The sequence below is a fragment of the Tupaia chinensis genome, unplaced genomic scaffold, assembly GCF_000334495.1.
Source record: "Tupaia chinensis unplaced genomic scaffold, TupChi_1.0 Scaffold000244_1, whole genome shotgun sequence".
In the NCBI taxonomy this organism is placed as follows: Eukaryota; Metazoa; Chordata; class Mammalia; order Scandentia; family Tupaiidae; genus Tupaia; species Tupaia belangeri.
The window spans coordinates 1,638,139-1,654,618 of record NW_006159722.1 but is presented as its reverse complement, the minus strand read 5'-3'; the positions used below and the strand labels follow the sequence as shown (position 1 = coordinate 1,654,618).

Here is a 16,480-nt window from a genome sequence, read left to right as displayed (position 1 = left end):
CGGGTGGCTTAAAACTCACGCCGGGTGCATGTGCGTGCATGCCCAAGATCCCGAGAGGAGAATGGAGGAGAACGGATTGGGGCGTGGCCATCCCCCCCTGGGGGGCGATTTCTCGCTTTCTGTCTCTCTGTCTCTCTCTGTCTGTCTGGCATGAACACGCACCCTATGGTGAAAAAAAAAGTCTCCAAAAAAAAATAATTCATTGGAATCCCCACGTAAATCTAATTTGAGCCTTAGTTAACAGTGATCATGAGAGCGTCTTTCGCCCCCATGATAAGGGATGTTTTGCCACTTGGTGCATTTTAGCAGATATTAAAGTTAACTCAGAACCTATATGATGAAATACGAAAGCCAACCAGCACACTTTTTGTTGTTGCTGTATAAATCCTTTTAATGAACTGTGGATTCCTAATAGGATCTGAGGATCTCATTGCAGATCTCTGTTTTAGTTCCTTTATATCCCTCACTTGTATCTTTCTCCTTCTAGCTCGCTTTATTTTTATTTATTTACTTACTTTGGAAGTTACTGAGTATAACTGGGTGAGAGGGTGGGATCCTTTTTCTTTATCATATTTATGTCTTTTTCTTCAGAGTGTCTCAAATTAGTATCCTAGGGCTCTCCCCCATGGAATTTTTTTTTGGTGTAAGGACCCTGGATTTATTTGAGTTTGAATTAACCCTATAACTGCTGTATGGGACAGTAGAGGGTGTTTTTCTTTTATGCATGAGAAATGAGAAGCAGTTTTTTTTTTTTTTCCCCCTCCCATTGTTGTTTTTTAATACAAGTATAGGCAGCAGCAGCCACAGCAGCAGCACAGATATTTTGCAGGGCCCTAGGCCTGGACATGCCATATGGTCCCTGCTCTCTTTCCACAAAGTTACAAATCAATGGGCCTACGTATTGATAGGTAATCAGTCCTTTCTGGATCTCTCTATAGAACAGAAGACAGTGCTTGAGACACAAACGAAGGTCACAGGATAAGAGCTAACTCCCCCCACCCCTCCAGGACTCGATGTCAGTCATGGCTTACGCTGGAATCACATCACGTGAATTAAACTGAGACACAGAAAAGTCACGGTGGAGGCATATGACTCAGGGCCACTTTCATGGCGACCCCAATCCCATGCTTCTGTTCCCAAATGTCCCATTATTAAAATTTCTGGCTTAAGTTGGTTAAATCTACAACGAGGCTTGGAAAGACTAAGCAAATGTAGGACAAAGCTGCACAGCTAGTCAGCAAGCCAAAGCCAGAGAGGAATGACACTCCCGTTATTGCAGCACTATTCACGATTGCTAAGTCATGGAACCAACTCAAATGCCCCCGTATCAAGGAATGGATTGAAAAACTGTGGCACATATACTCTATGGAATACTACTCAGCCATAAAAACCAACAAAACCCTGACTTTTGACAAAAAGTGGAAAAATATGGAAGATTTACTGCTGAGTGAGGCAAGCCAGGCTATGAAGGAGAGACATTGTATGTCCCCACTTAACATATACAGAATGTCTGCACTCTATGACTGAAATGGATTGACTAACGGCTGTACAAACACAAGAGATGGGTGTGAATTCAGATGAGGTGTATGTGGAGGAGTAGGGCCTAATGAAGGACATTTGGAGAAGGGATAAAGAGGTAGAGCATTGAAGGGATGGGGAGGTGTGGTGTTATCGGTTGAAGATATTTTGATCCATGGGATTGGGGAGAAATGTTCACATATTGAAATGCTTACATTGTAAGCTAAACAAATGCGATCGAATGTATATACAAAAAGAAATAAGTTATAAAATAAATAAATAAAAAATAAATTTTAAAAAAAGGGAATGACACTCCTGTGACAATGGTCATCACCTCCATGTGCTTCTCACAGCAAGAGTTGAAGTGGTTACTCCATAGACATGGAATGAACTCCCTCTGTCTGCTAAATTTGGTTAGGATGTCAAGACTGATGACACTACAAGTGTATTAGGAGTGTGTGAAAAGCTGTATTGCCCACAGAATGAGGCTTTCTGGGAGATTACGGCAGGCTCCCAAGCAGGTCCAAAAACGTCTTGAGAGAGCAGGAAAAAAAGACTGGTCTGATTTCTATTGTTAGAGCACAGGTCTGAGACTAGGGCTTCCACACGTGGGTTGGGATTGGATTGTTTGAACTTTCCATCAGCATCAAAAGTGAGAACACCTGTGCTTTCTCATCTGCATACCTAGATGTGGAGAGGGAGAGGAAGAGCATGTTGTAGAGCTTGAAAGCCAGTAGACAAACATCATCCTCAATTATCCAGAGAAAGAAAGGTTTACAAAGGAATGGTATCTATGACCCTCAGACAAGGATTTTGAAAAATTAGAGGAAATGAATGATTTTCTGTGGAAACACTAATATTGACACATGCCACAATGAAATCAGGAAGGGCTAGTTACTATAGATGAGATCATAAAAGTAAAGCTCTATTATTAAAAAGGCCCCAAGCCCAGACGGTTTTACTGCAAAGGGTTAGTTAACTTTTAAAGAACAATTAACTCTTATATAAAAATGATCCAGAACTATAAAATTATTGAAATCATCCCATTCATTATATGGAGCCAGCATACACTTAACACATAATTTATAAAGAGAATACAAAACAAATAACGTAAAGACAGCTATAGACTGATTTTATATATTAACATAAATGCAAAATTATTTAAGAAAAAGATACTATTAAACCTACTACAGCAGGGTATTAAAAGAATGGTCACCCCATGAGTAGAGTTTATTTCGGTAATCAAAGAATGGTTTAATATTAGAAATCTATCAATAGAATTTTTTATTCCAAAAATTAAGGGAGAGAAACCATATGATTTTATCAATAGTCACTTCAAATATGTACAATGAAATTTAGTAGTTATTCCTTAAAAAAAACCTCTGACTCAATAGGAGCAGATGAAAATTACTAAAACACAATAGAGACTAATTACTCCCCAATCAATTAAAAAACCACTTTAATTGGTAAAATACTTGAAGCTACTTCCATCAGTAATTAGGAACAATATGAGAATGTCAACTATTATTACTATTACTAACTATTGACTCAAAGGTCCTTTTCCTTCAACTCTGCCACTCACTATTGTTTCAAGGCTAGACATGAACAGGTGAATATAACAGATGACAGTCACTAGTATCAAGAGGTGGATCAAAGCAGTTCTCATGTGGGAAAATATGAAAAGTTAGGTCTTTATAGGAGAAGCGGAGATAGAGGCGAGATGTGGCAGATAAGGAACAGAAACAGAGCGCGTGGATACTGTAGGACTCAGGAGTTTAAGTTGGAGTGGGCGCATGCAGGGAGGGATGACTTTGTGTGGATATCATGCAGGTAGAGGAATGTAAGAAGTAGATACGTTTAGGGGTCTAATTCCAGAGTCAGCGTGGTGTGTAGATGACCAAAGGTGGTTGGCACAGCTGTTATTGCTTCAGAAGTGAACTGTGTGAGAAACTCCTTTTTACACAAATAGGAAGTTCATTGCAGTCTGTGGGCTTTCTGCTTGGCTATTTAATTTGAAGGGATGAGTCTTCAAATAAGCTGTAACCAAAGCCAGGCACAGTTTCTACCCTTGATCCAATTTCATTAGTGTGTTGACATTTGATGGCAATATTTCAAATGTGAAGAATATGCAGGAAGGGATTGGGGCTGGAGATTATGGCTACGAAAGTGACCAGATCGGAGCTCATGATCCAAATATGCCACTTCTTTGAGGTTTCCAGCTTTAGAGCAGTGTTTATCACGGACCATCTGTATTAGAATCACCTTAAATATTTCTTAAAAGTTGAGCTCAGTTCTATCACAGACTTTCTGCTGAGACTCTCCAGGGTGGGAGCAGGGATGGAGATTTAAACTGTAAAGAAGTGTCTCAGTGGTGTCATAAGCATCCTAGAGTTTGAGACCCTAAGAGAAGTAAATAGCACAGCCAATATGTTTAGAGTATTTTTTGTTTAAAATATTGCTTTTTTACATACTTTTTTCCTTGTGTTTCGGATATGTGTTTTTTAACTTACAAAGAGATCTATTTTTAATAATAACAAGGAGTCCAGTTGTGTAATGACCTGAATCTGGTACCAAAATTTAAGGGATGACTCATAAACATTTGGCTGGCCAACCCACGCTGCCATCTAGTGAAAGTTTTCTAAATTACAGCAAGCCTTATCACAAGCTCCTGAACCTTGGGAGTTTACCTCTTAGAATTTTAGGTAGGATTCAAACAAATCCACTTTCTGAATAGATGCTATTTAAACTATAAAATCCTTCCTATTTACAATGAATGGTCTCATTGTCTGGAGACCTTGACATTATATTATAAGACCGTTTGGTAGATTTCAGACTTCATGTGTTGTTTTTTCCCTAAGTGTTTTATGTCTGTTAGTCCATTCTGGTGGTAATTGGTTATCATCTGCTCAGAACATTATAAATATTAGCCATTGGTACTTTAAAAATATTTTATACCTAATAGATATAACAAGATTTTATTTCAGTCCAGTAAATTCTATAAATAATTCTTTGAATCTTTTTGCTATTTTAAAGGAACAAAAGAAAATTACATTAGAAAATTCAGAGTGTACCTGCTAGATTTTTAATAAAATTGAAGCATATCAAATAATATATATATATTTAATATTAAAGAATTACTCTTTTTTAAAGAATTATTTTATTTAACTTTATTTTTAAAAATTTGACAAGAGAGCTGCCATCTTGCGTCCCCGCGTGTGTGCACCTAATCTCAGCTGGTCTGCCTGAGACCTCCTGAGCGCCAACCCTAGTCCCCCGCGCGGCCCCTTTTCCGCTCCGACAAGATGAAAGAAACTATCATGAACCAGGAAAAGCTCGCCAAGCTGCAGACACAAGTGTGCATTGGTGGGAAAGGAACTGCTGGTAGAAAGAAGGTGGTTCATAGAACAGCTACAGCAGATGATAAGAAACTTCAGTTCTCCTTAAGGAAGTTAGGGGTAAACAATATCTCTGGTATTGAAGAGGTGAATATGTTTACAAACCAGGGAACAGTGATCCAGTTTAACAACCCTAAAGTTCAGGCATCTCTGGCCTGAATGCTTTCACCAATACAGGCCATGCTGAGACAAAGCAGCTGACAGAAATGCTACCCAGCATCGTAAACCAGCTTGGGGCAGACAGTCTGACTAGTTTAAGGAGACTGGCTGAAGCTCTGCCCAAACAATCTGTGGATGGAGAAGCACCACGTGCTACTGGAGAGGATGATGATGATGAAGTTCCAGATCTCAGTGGAGAATTTTGATGAGGCTTCCAAGAATGAGGCAAACCGAATTGAGTCAACTTCTGAAAGGGATAAACTTGACGAAGTTACTGGGAGCTGCTATTTTATATTATGACTGCTTTTTAAAATTCTGTTTTGTTTATGGATCTGATAAAATCTAGATCTCTAATATTTTTAAGCCTAAGCCCCTTGGACACTGCAGCTCTTTCCAGTTTTTGCTTATACGCAGTTCATTCTTTGCAGCTAATTAAGCTGAAGAAGTCTGGGAATAAAGTTTGGAACAAAGGTTAATAAAGTTCGTTGCCTAGTAAAAAAATAAAAAAAAAAAAGTTTAACAGGAGAGGGACAGAGAGAGAGATAGGTATGTGTATGTATATATATATGTGTGTGTGTGTGTATGTATATATATATATAGAGAGAGAGAGAGAGAGAAAGAGAGAGAAAACAAGCTGCCAGGTCCGGGACTCAAACTACAGTGGTTGGTCATGTGGGAGTCCAGTGCCCTCAATCACCATGCCACCTGCTGGCCCCACATATCAATATTAACATTTCACATTTTAATAAACTTAGAAACATTTTAAATAAAATTTGCTATACTCTTGCAATATTAATTTTAGTCCTAAAAGCTTCTATATATGGTAGTGGAAAATTGAGTGAAATATTAAAGTATTATAGACCCATAAAATTGATATTATCTTGTGGTTTTATAGATGAGAATAACTGTGAATTTTTTGTTTATAATTATTTTTATTTTATTTATTTTATTATTATTATTTATACACTCAATCACTATACATCATTTAGATTATAAAGAGACTTTACCCAGCATGGTATACATCACAGTCCAGTTGAGAATACTATACACATCCTCCTCAACAGATAATAAACCACAGCTGTGTAATCAAATATCTTACCTCTCCATTTCCACCCCAAATTTCCTTTCTTATGCTCTTCCCCTCCCACACTCTCCTTCCACTTTATCACTAGTGTCCATAACAATTTTTAATGCTTTTATGCCCTCCAGTCTTTCAGTCTCAACCATTGAGTGTGGACAGTCGGTATATGTTAAGTGGAGACATAAACTGTCTCTTTAATAGCCTGGCTTGCTTCACTCAGCAACATATCTTCTGTATTCATCCACTTTCTATCAAATTCCAGGGCCTTGTTGCCTTTTATGGCCGAATAACATTCCATGGAGTATTTGTGCTACACTTTTCCCATCAATTCATCTATTTGTGGACATTTGGGTTGGTTCCATGTCTTAGCAATCATGAATAGTACTGCAATAAATATAGCTGTGCAAATGCTTTTCTGATTGAGTGTTCTCCTGTCCTTAGGGTAAATACCCAGAAGTGGAATTGCTGGATCATATGGTAGTTCTATTTGAAAGTCTTTTTTTTTTTTGAGAGGTATTTGCTATAGGGCGCGTGCACTCGCCAGAAAGACAGAGAGAGACGAAAGCGAGGAATTACCCACTGGGGGGATGGCCACTCTACAATTCCTTCTCCTCCATTTTCCTTTCGGGATCTTGGGCATGCACACACATGCGCCTGGCTATTTGAAGGTCTTTGAGAAACCTCCATATTGTTCTCCACAGTGGCTGGACCAATTTACATTCCCCCCAACAATGTAGGAGTGTTCCCCTTCACCACAGCCCTGCCGGCACTTATCATTTTTTCTTTTCTTTCTTTCTTTTTTTTTTTTTTTTTAAATCATTGCTATTCTGACTGAGTTAGGTGGTATCTTATTGTGGTTTTGATCTGCATCACCCTTATGATGAGGGATGTTGAGCATTTTTTCATATGGTTTTTGGCTGTTCATATGTCTTCCTTAGAGAGTTGTTTACTAATTCTGCTTATTTTCCTATCTTTAAATTGGGTTAATCATTTTTTTCCAGGTAAGTGGCTTGAGTTCTCTGTGTATTCTGGTTATCAGTCCCTTATCTGAGGCACAGTTAACAAAAGTTCTCTCCCATTCCAAGGGTTGTCGATTCACACTAATTACCATGTCCTTTGCTCTGCAGAAACTTCTTAATCTGACGTAATCCCACCTGTCTATTTTAGGAATTATTGCCTGTGCTTTGGGGGTCTTGCTTAAGAAGTCTTTGCCTACCCCATTGTTTCCCAGAGTTTCTCCAGTGTTTTCCACCAGTAGGGAATAGATAAATAGTCATATTTATGTATTCATAGTTATATTATTTTCTTTTAAAAAGTTTCCTTCTTTCATTCCTTCACTCCTTCCCTCTCTCCCTTTATTCCTCCCTTCTTTCTTTCTTCTATTAGTGAGACACAGAGAGAGATATAGAGATAGAGACAGACAGAGACAGACAGGCACTCCCAATAGAGTCCTCATGCTATGATCCACCCCTAGCATCAGCTAGCCCCTGATCGAAGGTGTGCAAGGAGGTGTCTGGACCTGAACCTGAAATCTTCCCAGATGTGTCAGTCTCTCAGAAGATTGTATTATCACTGTGCCACCATATAAACCCATAACTTTCTTTTTTTTTAAAGGGGATTATTTATTTAATCATTCATTCATTTATTTTAATTTGACCAGAGAGAGACAGAAAGAGAGAGAAAGTGAGAAAGCAAGCCACCAGGTCTGTGACTTGAACCATGATTGGCCATGTGGGAATGTTCAGCACTCTTAACCACCACGCCACCTGCTGGCCTCTAACCCCTATTACTTTCATATAAAGTATTTCTAATGAAATCACAAGTGTATTTTATTATTCCTATCTAGTTACATGTTCAGATATTTGGTAACACAATTATTCAAATTTTGGATGATAAAATACTGTGCAATATTTTTCATAAAACTGTTGTACCTAAATGGCTATGTCGCTGGACTCCCACGTAGTCGACCGCGGTTCGCGTCCCGGACCCGGTGGCTTAGAACTCACGCTGGGCACGTGTGCGTGCATGCCCAAGATCCCGAGAGGAGAATGGAGGAGAAGGGATTGTGGCGTGACCATCCCCCCGGGGGGTGATTTCTCGCTTTCTGTCTCTATGTCTCTGTCTGTCTGGCGAGCACACGCGCCCTATAGTGAAAACCTCTCCAAAAAAAAAAAAAAAAAAAAAACCCCAAAAAACTGTTGTACCTAAGAGAGATTGCTTTAGTGATGATTTCTATTAAATTTAGTACACTAATTTAATATTAGAAAGTTCTGAGCAACAGAAAGATAAGGGTAATGAATCTCAGCAAGGATGATGAAATATATGGTTCTGACTTTATTTTTTTTAATAGAGGAAATGAAAATTTTAAAACTTAAAAAATTTTTTTTTTCTGACTTTAAAAGGAATACACACAACTTTGTTTTGTTTATTGCTATACCCCTGGCACCTAGAAAATTACTTGGCACATCACAGATACTTAAAACTATTAGTTAAATGAATGAGTTTTTAAAAAAGAATTATTTCCTTTATTTTACTTATCATTATTGTTATTTTTAAAATTGACCAGAGTGAGATACGGAGAGAAAGAGAAAGAGAGAAAAAGTGAAAAAGCAAGCTGCTATATCCAGGACTTGAACCATGGTCAGCCATGCGGGAGTCCAGCACCCCCAACCACCACGCCACCTGCCAGTCCCAAATGAATTAGTGAATCTTACATGTTCAAACAATGTGGAGTAAAACTCTTTATTTAATTCTATGGAGATAAGAACTGTTAACAATTCACTGTATTTTCCTCTACATTTTTAAACTCATACATTTACCTTTACATTATTTTTGAAAAAGACTCTATTGCACACACTTTGTGATGCTTTACCTTTCACGATGCAATATCTATGCCAATTTGTATACACCTACCATATTCTTTGCAATAGGCATACAGTATTTAATTACATAAATGTAAATAAATAATTACTTATATAGTCTGCCTTCTACTGGGACATTTGTTTTGTTTCCAAGGCTTTTTCTTTTTTTCCCAAAGTAAACTACGGCACATGTATATATATAGATATGTATATGAATTTATATGCAATTACTCAACTGGAGGCCATATTCATGGAATTGGAATTGCTGAGTCAAAAAGAATGGCCACAGGGCCAGCAGATGGCATGGTGTTTAAGGTGCTGATTCCCATATGGCCCACCATGGTTTGAGTCTTGGATATGGTAGCTTACTTTTCACTTTCCCTCTCTCTATCTGTCTCTCTGGAGAGCATGTGTGCCCAATAGCAAATTTAAATAAATCAATAAATAATAAATAAAGTGAAATAAATAATAATTTTTAAAAAAGAAACAACCATTAAAATAATGAATATATGGCGATTCTTTTCCCCTAACATTTTTGCCATTAATGAGTATAAATATATCTTTTTTTTTTTGAAGAGTTTTTTTTTTTTTGCTGTGGGGTGCGTGTGCTCGCCAGAAAGGCAGAGAGAGACAGAAAGTGAGACATCCCCCTCTGGGGGGGGGGATGGTCATGCCGCAATCCCTTCTCCTCCATTCTCCTCTCAGGTATGCTCATGCGCCTGGCGTAAGTTTAAGCCACCGGGTCTGGGACTCAAACCACAGTTGACTACATGGGAGTCCAGTGACATAGCCATTATGCCAACTACTGGTCCCAATATAAATATATCTTAATTAAGACAGACGTGAATGAAATATTTAGTCTGGTCAATTACATCTCAAATAGGAATATTTTGTGTTAAGAAAAAATATTTGAGCAAGATGCTTAGGCTCTTATAGGAACTTGTGAAATTTATGATGGATTTAAAATTTATATTGTAATTAAACTTCCATATTATCAAGTAATGTTTGGCTTCTGAAGTTGTTGAAACATTCGAAAACTCTAAAATATAAAACAGTTACAGCATTTACATGATTTCAAAGATTACAGTAATTAATTTTGCATATTAGCTTTGCAAACCTAAACTTCTCAGCAAAAACTTTATTTTGAAAATGACATTTACTCAGTCCTTAGATCATGTAATTTCATGGAGAAAAATTTTGCATTTTTTAAAAGTAGATTAATTATGAAGTTAAAAGACATCAGCCCTACTTTGTAATCTTACTAAAAGTCAGTAACAACGGTAACATTTATAGTACTTTTTATTCCTATTGCTGGTTTTCTAAAATATTGAACAAATAATATTAGATTATAAGATAAAGGTACTGGTAAAGTAAGATATTTTTGGTGTGCTTATTTTCTTGGTCTTGCAGTTTGGTGAGAAGGCAAATGGAACATTTGCATCTTGTATTGCATAATGAGACCAACACGAAATGATTGCAGTTCATGTAAAAGACAGGGTGGCATGTTTTCAGTTTTAATGGGGACACTCAGAAAAGTTCCAATTCTTCCTGACATTTCTTATAGCCAAATAAACGTGGTCTAGGTTGGAGTGTCTATTATGAAAATAAGAGGAGAGCAAGTCAATTATATTTCAATGACTGAATAGCCAGGGGTCCTCATTAAAATGATCAGAAGGATTGCAGTGTTGCTTTCCTCTGTGTAGCCACTGATTAAGTTGTATAAGAATGACATGGCCTTTTGAGGAGCAAGTCGGAGTGTGTGCATCTTAGTATCTGAAGCTAGAAATTGTTGACCTTCCTAAGAGTGAAATATGTACGACCTTAAGACAGAAAAATGTTTTTACTCTTACTGGTTGATGGCGTCTGGAACTATGTATGTGAAGTTACTTAAGGTTATTTTATAAATGCTTTAATTTGATCTTCACTGTAGGAAACATGCCTTTCAATTTGGTATTAAGAGGGACGCTTTTCTTTACACTTACTGCAGTCAATTAGACCTACTTTACTAGAGTAATGTCTACAATGCAAGGAAACGAGTGTGTTTAGGAATGTTTTATTCATGCATTTATGACTACTCTAATTGTTAAAAAATTTCTACTTACCATTTTGTTTTGTTTTGTTTTGGTGTGTGTGTGTGTGTGTGTGTGTGTGTGCATGGAAAAGTATAACATATTTCAAGGGAGTCCAGCAGGTGGTATGGTGGTTAAAGTGTTGGATTCCCATATGGTCAACCATGGTTCAAGTCCTAGATCTGAAGGCTTGAAAAATCATACTAGGCATGTACGTGTGTGTGTGTGTGTGCGTGTGTGTGTGTGTGCCCAAAATTCTGAGAGGAGAATTGAGGAAAAAGAATTGCAGCATGGCCATCCTTCCTGGTGGAGAGGGTGACTTCTCACTTTCCCGCTCTCTGTGTCTGTGTCTCTCTCTTTCTCCCTCATAAGTGTGCATGACCTATGGCAAAAACCTTAAAAAATATATATTTCAAGGAAAATTATTATTGCTGCTCCTTCTTTTCAGCTCACATGTAAAGAGACAATATAGTTTATATTGCTTAATATAGCCATGTAGCTTAAGAATAGCAGACTCAATGACTGACTTTCACTATTTTTTTAAGAATTATTTTATTTAACTTTATCTATTTACTTATCTATTTTTTTAATTTGAGAGGGAGAGAGAGAGAGAGAGACAGAGAGAAAGTGAGGAAGCAAGTTACCAGGTCTGGGACTTGAACTACGGTCAGCCGTGTGGGAGTCCAGTGCCTTTAACCACCATGCCACCTGCTGGCCCCAACTTTTCATGATTTTTAATAGGTGAAAATAACCGCCCCAGATTGTCAGGTCTCTGTAGGCAGATTCCAATGTAACCAAACTCCGTAAGGAAGCATCTTGTTCCCCAGAGCCTTCATTAAGTTAAAGGTCTAATATTGTAATATTGTGTATTTTTTATGAGTTAATATCTATGAAATTTTTAATTAGATTTAAGCTTATGCTATAAAGTGACTGAATTTTTAGTTTTCCTATAACAATGAAATGAACTATAATTGTATTTTTTTAAAGAATTATTTTATTTATTTGCTTTTTTTTTTTTTTTTTGTCATTTGACCCAATGGGTACAGAGCAGAGGAAGGAGAGAGAGAGAGAGAGAGAGAGAGAGAGAGAGAGAGAGAGAGAGAGAGAGAGAGAAAGTGAGAAAGCAAGCTGCCAGGTCCGGAACTTGAACCACAGTTGGCCATGTGGGAATCCAGCACCCTTAACCACAACACCACCCACCAACCCCTATCATTGTATTTTCTGATACTATCTTTTCTCAATTAATTGATTGTATAAAGTGTATTTAAATTGATTATTTATAATTTGCCTAGCAGTCTGAAAAAGAAAGGTGTCAACATTACAAACAGAAACAGGACCAAGGCAAAAACTGTATCAGCCTCAGTTGATGTACTTTAAGTAAGTGAGGAAAAAAACCTGTTTAATAATCACATTAATTAAATAATTAGCCCAATATCACTTCTGTATATGCGAGTATACAATTTCTCTCTCTTCTGTTATCAATTATGAATATGTTATTTTTAGAGTTCACCTGGATTTTCTCCTCAATTACATGTCATAGCACCATTTGCATTGCAATGACCTAGATAAATGTTCAATATTGAATGCTGTATTGTGAATATCATTATTACTTAAGATGAAGTAGGAGGGGAGTTGCAGATTTCAGGTGATTTGAAAGTTTTGTGATAGATTTTCCTGATGCTAGTTAATGAAGGCTCAAGTCAGGATTCTTCAATGTTGTAATGTTATAATTTCACTTCTGCTAAATATCCTCACTGCAGAGTTGTCTGCGCTATCACACAGCTTATAATGGTAAGAGAAAAACAGGGTTATAATACATCTTTTTTTTTTTCCTTGTGGCTATTCTGACATGCAATTCACTGTGAAGAAAGAGTACAATGGGTTACAGCCTGGATTAAAGGAACCCAATTATGTACCTCTCAAGTGTACCACAGAATTTAGCAGCACCCAGATTTTACAATAATATTCTGCCCTGAGCTTTTCATCTAATTTATTTCTTGACCAAATCAAATTTAAAAGTTGTCTGCATCCTTTCTGTGTTCAAGGGGAATAAAATATCTCTATAAAGCATTAAAATAGGTTTCATTTTTCATTTCTCCATCACTTCTGGTTTTAGGATATAAATGCTGTTTCCTTTAATGAAAGGTGTTGCATAGAATCAAGACAGTCATTGCAGAAACACTCCTCACAAGGTGGTAGTTTAGGGATGGTAAGGTCTATGCTTCCAGAAAGCCACTCAAAGGGTGTTTTACACACACACACACACACACACACACACCACACTCAGAGGTGGATGTAGCCACAACTACTCCCAAGTTCAGGCTCCTCTGGCTGAGGTTCTCCGTTTGTGTCTCACGCTATACTCACGTATTTCAAGGCCAAATTTAGAACAGCATGTAGAAGGTATTGTTTTTACAACTGAATACATATATGAAGCCGTTACTGTGATGTGTAGCATAAGAAACTTTGAACCAAAACAGGAACTAGAGGGACCAGTGGATGGTGTAATGGTTATGTTGTTGGACTCCCACATGGCTGACCCCAGTTCAAGTCCTGGACCTGGAGGCTTGAACTTCATGCCGGGTGCGTGTGTGCCCAAAACCCTGAGAGGAGAATGGAGGAGAAGGGACTGTGGTGTGACCATCCCTCCCAGGGGGTGATTTTTTGCTCTCTGAGTCTCTGTCTCTCCAGAGACCCACACATGCCCTATACCAAAAAAAATCTCTTAAAAAAATTAAAGGAACTAGCATGATATGTAACTGTTACGGTAAAGAGAAAATACATGTTTTACTATGAGGCCAGTGATAGTATTCATTGGGAAACAGCAGAACTTTGCCTTGTGAACATATGAGAGAAAGGTCAGAGCAGTAGCTACCTCCACCGCAAAGCACCCACATCCCAGGGGGAGAAAGTAATATAAGTCAGTAGCTATGAATGAGTGCATGTTTAGACCCTGTAAATATTGTTAGGTTGCATTAGTGATGGTTTGTAATCATTGCTGTCTTGTTTACTGCTCCTCTGAGTCATTTAATCCCTTCAAGCCTGCTGTTAGGGATTCTAGCAATCAAAAGTACACTGTGGACATCAAAAGGTTGAGAGGCATTGATCCATGCTGTACTCCATTTTCAAGAATAGAAACCATTTCGAAGGGGAAGCATTCTTTTATAATGATACAATCAAGTCTTAGAACCAAGTTAAATAGGTTTCTGGATGGCAGTGTTTCTTAAATAGTAAATATATTCTAACATGGATGTCAATTGCGGGTAAGACATTCAGATTTTCCAAAATTTACTTAGCTCTAGACTTCTTCTTTTTTTTTTTTTTTTAAATTGGTTGGAAAAGACTGTGAAGCATTTTCCCTCTTCTCTCTCCCACTCAGTAAACAGAACTGGTCTTGGGGGAAACTTTAATGTTCTCCATGTGCTCACATGGTTCTCAACCCTGGTTGTACAATAGAACCACTGGGAAAGATATTTTAGAAAATCTTTTTAAAAATTGGGGTGAAAAAATATGCAATGGAATCTACCATCGTAACTGTTGAGTTGTTGGAAAAGTCATGATGTATTTTTCCATAGAGAAACATAAAAAAATACGTCATGACTTTTCTGATAGCCCAATATTTTTAACTATACAGTTCTGTAGTGTTAAGTATATTTATTTGCATTGTGTTCAAACATATCTCTAGCACTTTTTCAACTTGAAGAATTGAAAACTTTATACCCATAAAAACTAACTCCCCATTTCTCCTCTCTTCCCTGTCCCTGGTATCTGGAAAGATTATCAAACAATACATATGCCAGAGCTTCCCATCCATAGAGATTCTGATTTAAGTGTTCTGGGTATATAGATGATTAGAACTCTCTGGGTAATTCTACTGTATAGCTAGATTTGAAAATCGTCAAAGTGCATGCCTTTCGTGTGTTTGATTTAATCCACCACACACTTATTAAGAGCTAGGTTCTTGGGTGAGAGTAATAAATATGCCTCAATCCTTGCTGTCTGGTAGGAACCCAGGAATCTAGAATTCAATCCACCAGGAAGACAGATAGGAAAACAATCGGTCCACCTGGTGGCAAGTGCCACAGTGGAGCAGTGAACAGGGATCCCAGGTAGCCATGGTGAGGGTGTGACTCCAAAACAATGTTCACCAGGTTAGTATTTTGAAAAACCTGGTGCTGGTCAGAAGGAATTTAATATGCCTGGGCCACTGTATGCTTTTAATTCTGAGTTGAAGGAAGACTAAATTTACAAATACATTCTCTCAACTTTAGACACACATAACATTTTCTACTCCTGATGCTTACTGTAAGCTTTCTGTTTGTGATTGTTTAGTGTTTTCTTAAATTTTTTTTTAGTATTCTTAATGTGTTATTTCAACATAGTTTATAAGAAAAAGTTCAATTCCATTCTTAAAAGCTAATCATGAAAAGATTTTAGTAAGCTAAGTGAAAACTTGTCCTTTGATATTTTCTTGTGACATTAATGATGAAACTGGAAAAAAGGAAATCATCCAATTTAATATAAAATTATTCTTCTCTATTTTTCTCTTAATATTTCCCTTGTATTTAAAGTAATATTATATTTCTCTCTAAATATTAAAGATTTAAAAGTTGGGGGCCAATTTGTAAAATTTAAAGTTGCACGCCAAGTGTTTTCACTGGGAAATTAATCTACTGTAAAAGGAGCCATAACTATCTGAAAATAATGTAATGCCGACAATGAGCTTGGCATTACCATCCTGGGTATCCTTAGAATAATTGGCCTTTTAGTTGATTTGACTAACTGACAGCTGAGCCACTAATAATTACGTATGGCATGCTTTACTTTCAATTTTATATTCGCTTACTATCCTAATGCATGAATGTATAGTATCTTTAAACAATCATATTTGACTACATTTGAATGCTTTACTCCCCATTTAAATAATTCTCTATGGAAATATGTTCACACATCAGTAACTACGGGGAAGACTTTTTAATTTAATTAAAAGAAAAGCGGCACAACCATGAGGCCTCTTTATGGTTAAACAATTGTGACTTAAAATAGTATATTAATTTTATCAATTTACCAGGATATAATTTCAACTTTATGACAAGCCTTCAGGTTTATTTAGGGACAGTCATGATTCATAATATTATACTCTTAATAACTTATGCTTTACAGTGTTCTCCAGTATACAGGAAATTCTAACCATTGGAAATCCTGTATCCATCTGTGATAAGGGTTTTTAGTAGTAATATTTCCTCAATGTTCAGTAGATCTAAGCTGAGGCTTGTGGTTAGTCTTAGCTCAGTAGAAATGTATTGCAAGGTAATCTATGGATATAGTATATGGCTAAATCAGAAATGAGGTAAGTTGATTTGAAGAAAAAGGAAGAAAGAAAATGTTGGGCTATTA

The 16,480-nt window shown here is 37.1% G+C and overlaps 1 pseudogene; it reads left to right on the top strand.

Moving 5' to 3' along the window:
- Positions 1-4,713: 4,713 nt before the first annotated feature.
- Positions 4,714-5,497, top strand: LOC102475063 (transcription factor BTF3 pseudogene; annotated as a pseudogene).
- The last annotated feature ends 10,983 nt before the right edge of the window (positions 5,498-16,480 follow it).